The following is a 10319-nucleotide window of genomic DNA, read 5'->3' as shown; positions in this document are numbered from 1 at the left end:
CAGCTCATCCGGGAGAGAGGCAGCCTTGTTCACTGTGGAGTTTGTATTCCCTTTATAGTCCATGATGATGTTAATTCCCTTCCACATGCTTCTAGAGTCGGTGGTGTTGAACTGTCCTTCAATCTTGTCCCTGTATTGGCGTTTAGCTGCTCTGATAGTTTTTCGGAGGGCATAACTTGCTTGTTATGCTCCTCCACCCTCCCGGAATTAAAAGCGGAGGTCCACTCATTGAGTGCCGCATACAGTAATGAAAGTCCGGTTTTCGGTGTTCGATTGCCGAACCAATGTCCAAAAGTGTTTGTCTGTCGTACACAATAAGGCAGACAACATCCAAGACAAAAAACATAAGAGCTGTAAACAGAACAAACAAAAAACTACAATGTTGTGACGGAGCTCGCAACGCAGCAGCCATACTCAGCGCCATCTTGAGTCAAGATATGGAACAGTTCTGCTGAGATTGTAATTAAGAAAGTTTTAGAATATCAAGTTAATATTCTCAGTTTATCACATTTATGTATCACAGTTTACACAATTGCAGCTTGATAGAAACGATATCTTCTGTGTTCCCCTTCAATCGGTCACTCCCAACGTCACGTCGGGTTAGACAGACAAAATTGGGATTACGCCAGGGAGAACAATCCACTTCACGTGTAAACTAAACGAGCCAATGCACATTGGTATGCAATAATTGTACCAGCTGCTCTGCCTCGCAGCGAGGGTATACAATGAGCAGCAGGTGCGTCGCATATTTGCCGTTCGTTTCAGAGCCGAGCAGTTCATATGTTCTGTTCTGCGAATTCCCCGACGAGTATACCAAGACGAGTCTGTTGTACTTTTTGTAAGGAGCCTCTCGAGTAGGTGTTGGTGTTGGTGTGGCAGCGCTCACAGTGGAGATCGGCACTTCAGAGAGCTGCATAAACAACTGTTTTCACAGCTCTTCGAGATCGTTGCGCTGTCAAAGAGTTGCTGTGTTACAAGCCTGAGAGAGAGGTTGCGTCTTCAAAGAGTGTGTGAGTACACGGCGGTCTTCAGCACCAGAGAGAGTATTCCCTAAAAGAGCAAACATGGGTGTGACGTTGCGTCTTTTTAAAGATGTCATTCTGCCCGTGTGTTTCTGGATGCGGTCGTTTCCTATCCTCATTTGACGGCCACGATCACTGTTTCACATGCCTCGGCTTAAACATGCTGTGACTGCGTTCGTGGGTGGTTCAAGTTCTCTCAAAAGAGCACTACCACATCGGCACGTTGTTCGCCTCACCTGTCTCGTAAAGGCTTGAGCCGCTCAGTGTGTCGTGTGCCGTCGAGCTGCTCTAGATGCGCGGTTGAGACTCAAGTGCCTCAAATGAGGTGGAATCCCCTCGCCTATGCCCCGATCTAGCCCGATCCAGTTCTTCTTCTGGTGCACCAGAAAAGGGCTACTTCGACGAATAGCCAGGGTGACCTGAGGATAACAGTGAAGGCCTCCCCGCCCGGTAACCAATCCCTGTGGGGCCCTCACTCCTCTATCGCATCGCAAACATGCTGAGTAGGGCCGGCGATTGCTATAGGCGAACTAGGCGGTTGCCTAGGGCGACAAATGTGTTGGGGGCGTGGCGCGCGGGCGCCCTCTAATGTCGTCCTTGGCCTACTTCCCATTAATCACAGAATTAGAATGACAAGCTAAACGAAAACACGTTTATTAAACATGATCATCCTAAGGCAACCCCTCAGCCACACGTTTATTGTCGATAATTTCCTAACGGGGGGTTACGTTACGCTACGTTAGGCAAGTGCTCAGCTGCTGGCGCGTTGATCGAAACCCTCTGATGCACAGGGACGAAAACGGTGAAAGCAACAAGATAAAAAGAAAGCCCAGTATAGAGGTAAGTCTTCTCATCTCAGCCATTTAGGTGTCAAACGATTTTTTTTTACTTAGTATTGTGCACAGCACAGGCATGCTGGCCATCGGGACTACCGGGAGCGAATTCTTTTCCCCCAGGATGGTAGAGATTCCACTTGCTTTTTGGGCCGATACATCATACTTTTATTATTTATTTATTTTGTCTTAGTGGCCCATAGAACTCGTACATCGGCCCATTCGTTTTGTTTTGTTTAATTGGCGGCGCTGGGTTACTTCCAAGTAACAAAATGAATTATGAAAGTTTCCTTTATTTTTCAGTGCATTTGTTTTACAATAGCTTATGGCTATTACTGTCATGGGATTAATATTATAACTATTATTATGTAGTAGTGTAATGTAGACAGACACTGTAACTAAAAGAGGTTTGAATTTTTCTTTGTTCAATTTGCACACTGAATATGGGTTGGAGCTTTTAATTTAGAACTCTCAAAGTGCACCAGATTGATGAATTTAACATTAAAATGCACAAAATTTTCTTACGGGGGGCATACCCCCGAAACCCCCTTAGCCTTGTAGCAGACTAATAGATTAGTAATAATAGTAGTGGTGGTAGTAATTGTAATATACTACAAGTTACATGGTCAGACAAAATGTATTTGTACAATGCAACTATGTAGGATGATAGAAATATCATTGAACGTTCTATGTAGCATTTGTATGAACAATTTATTATACAGTTGAAGTCATAATTTGCTTGTTGAAGTTTTGGAGAGACTAAAACTTGGGGGGCGCAAAACTCAATCTCGCCTAGGGCAACCAAAGGGCTAGAGCCGGCCCTGATGCTGAGACTGCGTTCGTGGGTGGTTCATGTTCTCTCATGAGAGCATTACCACGTCGGCACATTTTTCGTCTTGCCTTTCTCATAAGGGGCTTGAGCGTTCAGCGCGCCGTGTGCCGACGAGTTTGACGGCCAAGTTCACTGTCTCGCATGCCTGGCAGCTTCCGGATGGGATTGCTTGTCCTTCTCATGATGGACCTAGCATTTCATTCGGGGCTCCAGTTGAGGATCAGATGTCGATCGCTGCATCGGAGAGAGGGCTGTTACGCTCTGGAAATGAAGATGATGCTGAGCTTCCCACTGTAATGGTGTGGTGCTCATACAGAATCAGATTCAGACTTTACAGCCATGCTTTCACTGGCTGTAACCCGTAAATCATCTTGCCCCGCCCCCGGGCCTTTCCGGATGTGTGTAAAGAACTATGGAAGCATATTGGCGCCAATATGGCAAGCCAAACATGCCTAAATCTGCAGAAAAAGGTTTTCTTCTCTCACTACCCTCAATGGTGGGGCGGCAGTGGTACTGCAGACCGCCTCTTCCCCGCATGCGATGGCCACCCTGCAAGTCTGTGAAGGCAAAAACACTCATAATGCACGAGGGTAGTTCTGAGTTCGTTGAGCTGCGCTTGGTGACTGACTGTGATTAAAGTCACAGCGTTGGCCCTCGGCCAGACGATATCGACCCTGGTGGTCCAGAAGTGCCCCCTGGCGAAACCTTGCACTGGTGCGAGAAATCGCCAACGTTTGCTTTCTCGATGTTCCCATCTCACGAGATGGCCTTTTCGGCGACACTGTTGAGGACTGTGCCCAGCCGTTCTCCACAGTTCAGAAGCAGGCTGATGTAACCAAGAACTTGCCCTGATGCGCTATCAGTGTCACTCATGGGCAGCTCCTTAGTCTGTTCATCGCCAAGAGTGTCAGTTCCCTGCGAAAAAAATAATAATTCTGCAACAGCCAGCTCTACTGTGACGTCGAGCCTCCTCAGGAATTCAAGGGGTTATTAGGGGTTCAAGCTCAAAGTGCTGAAACCCTATTGTAATTGTAAGGATTTGTAAAACTGACCGTGCAGACCAAACCGTAAGTGCTAGAGACTTGAAACCTGGCCAGGTGGTAGGGCCTCAATTTGGGGAGAACCTATCAGAGTATGACCCCGATTGGCCCATAGGTGGTGCTACAGCAACCAAAAGTACTAAATTGCTCAACTGCTCAAAAAAATGTAGTCCCTGTTTTTTTTCGCCCGATCGGAACCAAACCAGTCTAAGGCAATTCTCTGGACTCTCTAGATCAATAATTATCGAAAAAAAATTGGGTGGCTGTAACAGGGTCATTTAGAAAAGGGGCGTGACAAAATACACTCAAAAGCCTATAAATCCTAAACGAAAACTCAGAACTTAGAAAATTGATGAGCATATGTGTCATAACATATAGAGATCAATATGGAGATCGGACCATATATGGCTCTATAACTATCAAAAAGCTTTGAAAACCATATATATTTCCTATGGTAAATTGCCTGTATTGGCTGTAAATGGTCTTCTCCATCTATTATGTCAGTGGTTAAATGCTTGCTAAATAAAACTTAATGTCGTTAATGCTTATGTGCTTAAAGGCCTTAAATGCTTGAACCCCGCTAAATGTTGCTTGGAGCTTTAATTATTAGTGAAATTACAATTGTAGATATATTGACTCATTTAAGGATATCTGCAATTTAATTATGGTTAATTAAAATTAGATTTTTGACTAGGAAGGCCTTTCTTTGGAGATACAGTATCTGCATTTAGCTTTGTGACTAGATTTTTAATGTAGATGTCTGGAATTTACATTCTGACTTTATAGATATCTAAAACATTCATGCAAATAAACATTTGCTAAGCCACACCTTAAACATTTTATTAACCAATCCTACCTGTTGTCATCCACAAGTATTGTATAATAAAGGTCCTGAGTCTTTGGGTCATTTTAAACTGCTTTATACAGTCGTGATTCAAAAGTATGAAAATAAAAAAGTAACTGGGACACGTGTAAAAGTGACATAAGATACGCAAAGAAGACCCAAGAAGGTTTTTTTTTTTTCTATTCTATATAATTAAAGTCAGATAATGTTGTGCATGCTGTGGATTAAATGAAGCCTTAATTCCGAAACAAACACATTTAAAATCCGTAAGCATTTGTACAGGCCTCATGTCTGGTGCAACATTTGCTATAATTTTAAAATAACTTTTTAATGAACTGGCGTCCTTCACTGAACACAGCAAAATATCACCATCTCAGATCTCTTGGTATAATAAATTACAATACAATAAAACACTCCCACCTTGTGGGTCATTACCGTATGACACGAGTAAACATGCATCAACACAGAAAGCACAATCCATACATAACAATGTACTAATCAATGTCATCAATGCCAGTTAAACCTCTATTAACTTCACCTTTTTTCACTGGGTCTGCCTTGATTCTGATTTCTGAAGCTTTCTTGAGCATCACGTTTATTTGTACTATTTTTCATGTTCTGGTGTATAATTCCATTGTTCTTCACCCATGTCTTATTCAAAATTTATAATAAATTAATTCAGACAAGTAGTTTACGATTCTCTGTTTTATTGAACATTGCTCTCCAGTTGGTCCGTTTTACAACATAATTAAATTAAAATAACAGCGCTATGGACATACATACAAGCTGGAGATCTTTTACCACATCAAGGCATCCAGATATTATTTAGTAATCCCTGAGGTAATTCATCCAGCAGCTTTTCTCTCCTTGATAACAAAAGCAGACTACAGTTGTTAGCAGTTAGCACTAAGCGTTAGCCAGGGAGTTGCTCTGGTGAGGGGGAGGAGTTAAGTCAATTTAGTCTCATATCTAATTGTGACCAGTCGAAACTGAATTAGAGATATCTCTAATTACCTTTGCGTATGTGTGATGTGTCAATTGTAGATATCTATGATGTCATTACAGATATCTTCAATGGAGTTTTGACTAGTCATAAAGTATTTAGAGATATCTCGAATCACATTTCTTAGTGCAATTATAACTGCAGATATCTCTAATTATCATTCTGACTAGTCAAATTATAATTATGACTCATCAAAATACAATTGTAAGTATCCAAAATATATTTATGGATAGTCAAAACGTAATTTTATTTGCCAAAACGGCTTGCCATTGCAGTCTTTAGCATCAGTCGCTAGAGAGCCTCTTGAGATCAGGGGAGTGAGGTTTATGCGAGTTTACACGGCACGATTTTAGCCGACAGGTTTTGTGGGATCAGGCCCGCCGACAGGGGGGGACAAACGGGTCTGTTGTCCCGGGCCCAGGGTAGGGAGGGGGGCCCAGAACTGGGCCCTCATTAAATTATGGAATAATTGTTAAAAAAATAAATAAAAAAAATAGGCATATTTGTTGAAAAAATCTAATATTTGAGTTACATAAAAGCTTTTTATTCGTTTTCTTCCTAATTGTCCTTGAAATAGTGGTCAATAACCCCCCCCCAAACAAAAATGGTTTGGCCACTGATCGAAATATGATGTTGTCATTTGATTAGAAGTTCAGTAGGCTAACGTTAAGCTTCGAGATGCCCTAAACAAATATTTTTAAAAAGGTGGTGACGGTGAAGCTGGAACTAACGTTAGTAAAGTCAACGTAGAGCAAGGTAAGAAACAGCGCAGCCAACGTTTATGAGTGTTGTCAAAGACCCGGCACTTCGGTACCAAGTCGGTACAAATTTCTTTTTAAACGTCACGCCACGGTACCAGGTTTTCTCAAACCCGGGATGCGCGTGCATGCCCAAAGCGCGTGCAGTTGCGTCCTCTTCATAAAAGCGCTGAGACATGGCGACCGGCGGTGCTGCTGCTGTGGTGGCTGTAAATCCACTTGTTGATAAGAAAGGAGGAAAGAGCCACATATGGAAATATTTTGGATATTAGCTCATAATAGCGACGCGGCGCGCTCGTTTTTACAGGCGCGCCTAAGTTCATTGTTGCATAGCAACGACAGACGCCACGGGAGAGCAAACGCTTGTGGAAAGGAGACTCTCCATGATGACGAGGAAGTATTAGCAAAGAATTCATTGATTTCTAGCCCTTGGATTAGCTTTACAACTATTTATGGAGATGAGAAATAAAAAGCCGGCTGAAATGCATCACTGTCATCATCGGTGAACAGATAATGGGTCAGATCCGAGTCTATTTTTGCTGCGCTGCTCATGCTTAAAAGTGAAAGCACACTTTTGATGGACAAAAAATAAATATAATTTCACCCAAAATGCACAGATTATGCATGTCTAGTGTGTTTTAACAAGAACTGCAGTAGGCTATGTCAGAAAAGAAAAGGAAGACATTTATAGAAAATGTACCCATTTAAACGTGTTTTTATTATTCATTTTGGGTAAAAGTATATGGTGTTTTATAAAAATAAAAAAAATCGTGGGGGGGGCATCTAAGATTATCTTGTCCCGGGCCCAGACAAGACTGTCAACTGGCCTGTGTGGGATTATCGACAAATGCCCGAAATCATAGGCAAATCGGTGCTCGTTCACGTGAGTGACAATCACACAATGTGAATGATCAAAAACGCGATCTGAGAGAATCTCGAGTCGGCGACGCCCGTGAGATATTTGACACGCTGAATATCTAGACCTGTCGGCGAATCAAAATCCTGCCATGTGAATGTGTTCTGTGAAATGTGTAATTTTAATAGACATATTTGCAATTATATCAAACAGAAAAAAAGCACAAACATTTGCTTGACCAGCAACAACAGCAGCACATTATAAAATTATATATTTACCCCCAACTCTCTTTGCAGAAACACAATCCTTGCTCCCCTCTAACTCCTGCACAGTGGCGGTTCTAGCCCATTTCAACTGGGGGGGCCAAGCTGGGGCCAGTTGTACTGTTAGAGGGGCCAGTTACATTTAGACCTTATTGTTGTCATATCATTTTCTGCACTGCTGCAGGCATTAACAGGCAAAATACCGTGTTTATAATCATTCAACAATGTATTTGCATTTCCATTATATTTTTACATTTGCATTACATATTCAGTATTAGTCACAGTAACTGTAATAGACATGATGTCCTTCTTTCTCTTCATTTTGAGAACTATAGAGCAAAAGCAATGGGGACCAAGAAGCTTATTAATTCATTTACTGAAAATAACTGACTTGATATGTCTAACCGTTTACAGGTAAGGTAAGGGTTCCTGCACACTTTTTAAAGTCAAATTTAAGGCTTTTTAAGACCTAAAGAAATCAAAATTAATACCGTACATTAGGGGTGTGCAATATTGACAAAAATATATTTCAATATTTTCAACATTTTGTTAATAATTAGATCATATTTTACTGATTGTGTTTTTGTGCTGGTGCCATGGCTGGTTTAGGCCTGTTGTTGACAGCTGACTCACGAAGATATTAATATTTTTCATATTCTATGCAGTGGTCAGTTCACAGCAGTGACAGAAATACATTTTTTAATTAAGGGGCAATATTTGCCACCTTAAATTGATTTCCAGGGGCATTTTCACCTATATATGGACATTTTTTTCTAAACTTATTTAGAGTTATGCATCACCTTTTATGTCAAATACTAACATTTAAATTATACAGTAATTATTCTTATTTATACAATAATACTTAATTATGCAATAATTATACAATACCACTGTTACCAGTCAAATTAATTAATTCAATCAAAATCCATCTTTGCAGTGCAGAGGTGACACAGAAGTGGCATTAATATATTTACACTCCATTTACAATTGCATAAATAAAGCTATGAGATTTTTTTTAAATCAATATTTAAATATGAAATTATTTCTAATTTTAACGTTTTAATTAAAGGATACTTTATGAAACTAAAACCGCCAGTAGGCGGCGGCAAGTCCCTGTAAGAGGGATTCATTCAAACGATTTGTTCAAACGGCTGATTTATTCGGGAAAGAAGCAAGTGATTCGTTCAAAACGCGGATTTCAGTTAATAAATCATCGCTGTGTTGCATTGAGACTCACTACGGTTTCATTATGAAATTCTAGTCGGCGAAATAAAGGGAAAACAAACAATATTGACAATATTGTGTCTAAAAAGTAACTCCCAATGTTAACTTATTGTTAATTTAACTGTTGTATAACATAAATATCACAGTTGCAATTGTGCACGGGAAAACGGCACTCTTGCTGATGTGATATTCTAATATAAGAACATAATATGATATAAATATAAGACAAAAACTAATTTGGGGACATAGCCTACCTATGAACTGCACACAGCAGTGAAAGGACGATAGACAAATGCTATGTCAGCTGACAGTGCCTCGTACATAGTTAAAACAATGATTACAATATCATAATAGACAATACACATCGCACACCCCATACGCACATAAAGAATGAACTTACAACTGAACTGACATTTACCAACTTTCTTCTTCTCTCCTCTCTCGCGTGCAGGAGACAGGCGTTATTCTGCCGCGATTCCCGCGAATGTGATGCGAATTGTCACGTGAAAATGCAAATCCACAAAGATAGAAAAATAAAAAATAATACGCATACAACGATAGCAAAAAACAGTTTTGTAAAAATTATTTCAAACTCCACATTTAGGGGGGCCACAAGGGGGGCCAAGCTTTTTGTCACAGGGGCACGGGCCCCCCTGGCCCCCCCTCTAGAACCGCCACTGCTCCTGCATAATCTGTTTATTTTCTCCTTTTCGCTGCAAATCAGCGCACAGACAATTTGGATCGCAACATTTTTAATAACAGTTTCAGTCTCACGCACGCGTGATCTTGCATTATTTCCTTGTCACTTGTCGCGTGGACCAGACAGAAGTTGTCTGCGATTCATTCTTTTGTAAAGTCTACTTCTGTTACACTAACATCTTTGCATATGAAATAAGTATTAATTGTGGAACCCTCTCGAATACTTTTATAAGTTTTTACTATTACAGCTGTCGAGATTAATGAATGGGGAAAAGTGTTGCTTATAGCATTATATTTCGACCTGTTCCCATCACATGAAAGGTTGCAGTGAAGCGCATTGAGCGGATGACGGAAAGTCGGTAGATTGCGTGAATGAAGTGATCTCATCATTGCAACGTTATTTCTGCACTCTCACGGATGTTTTCACCATTAATAACAATGCAAACACGATGTAAGAGCTTTATTGTGCAGTGTAACAGCGTCATTAATTACATAACGGGAGCTTTGGCAAGTGTCCAGATAAACACTGTTTGATTGACAGCTCCAGAGATTGTAAAGGGAGCGTTCTTTGATCTCTTTCTGAATATATTTAAACACAATTTAAACAACAGATTATTTTCATGCTACTAAGATAAACAATGTGAAGTTGATCGTTTAGTCACTGGCTTGATTTACTGATGCATAAACAGTATTGAATGATTTTGAGACAAAGAACATCTGTCTGAACTTGAATAATTACACATCAGAAATCACTGATCAGAGATTAGACATTAGAATAAACATGGTTACATGTTTGTGGCTTTTGTGTGTGTGTGTGTGTCTGTGTGTGTGTGTGTGTGTGTGTCTGTGTGTGTGTGTCTGTGTGTCTGTGTGTAAGTATTGATGTGTGTGTGTGAGTGCGTGCGAGTGTGTGTGTATGAGAGTGTGTGTCTGCGTGTGTTTGTG

Source organism: Rhinichthys klamathensis, unplaced genomic scaffold (assembly GCF_029890125.1).
Source record: "Rhinichthys klamathensis goyatoka isolate OS25496 unplaced genomic scaffold, OSU_Roscu_1.1 h1tg000486l_1, whole genome shotgun sequence".
Classification (NCBI taxonomy): Eukaryota; Metazoa; Chordata; class Actinopteri; order Cypriniformes; family Leuciscidae; genus Rhinichthys; species Rhinichthys klamathensis.
This window is presented reverse-complemented; position numbering follows the sequence as displayed.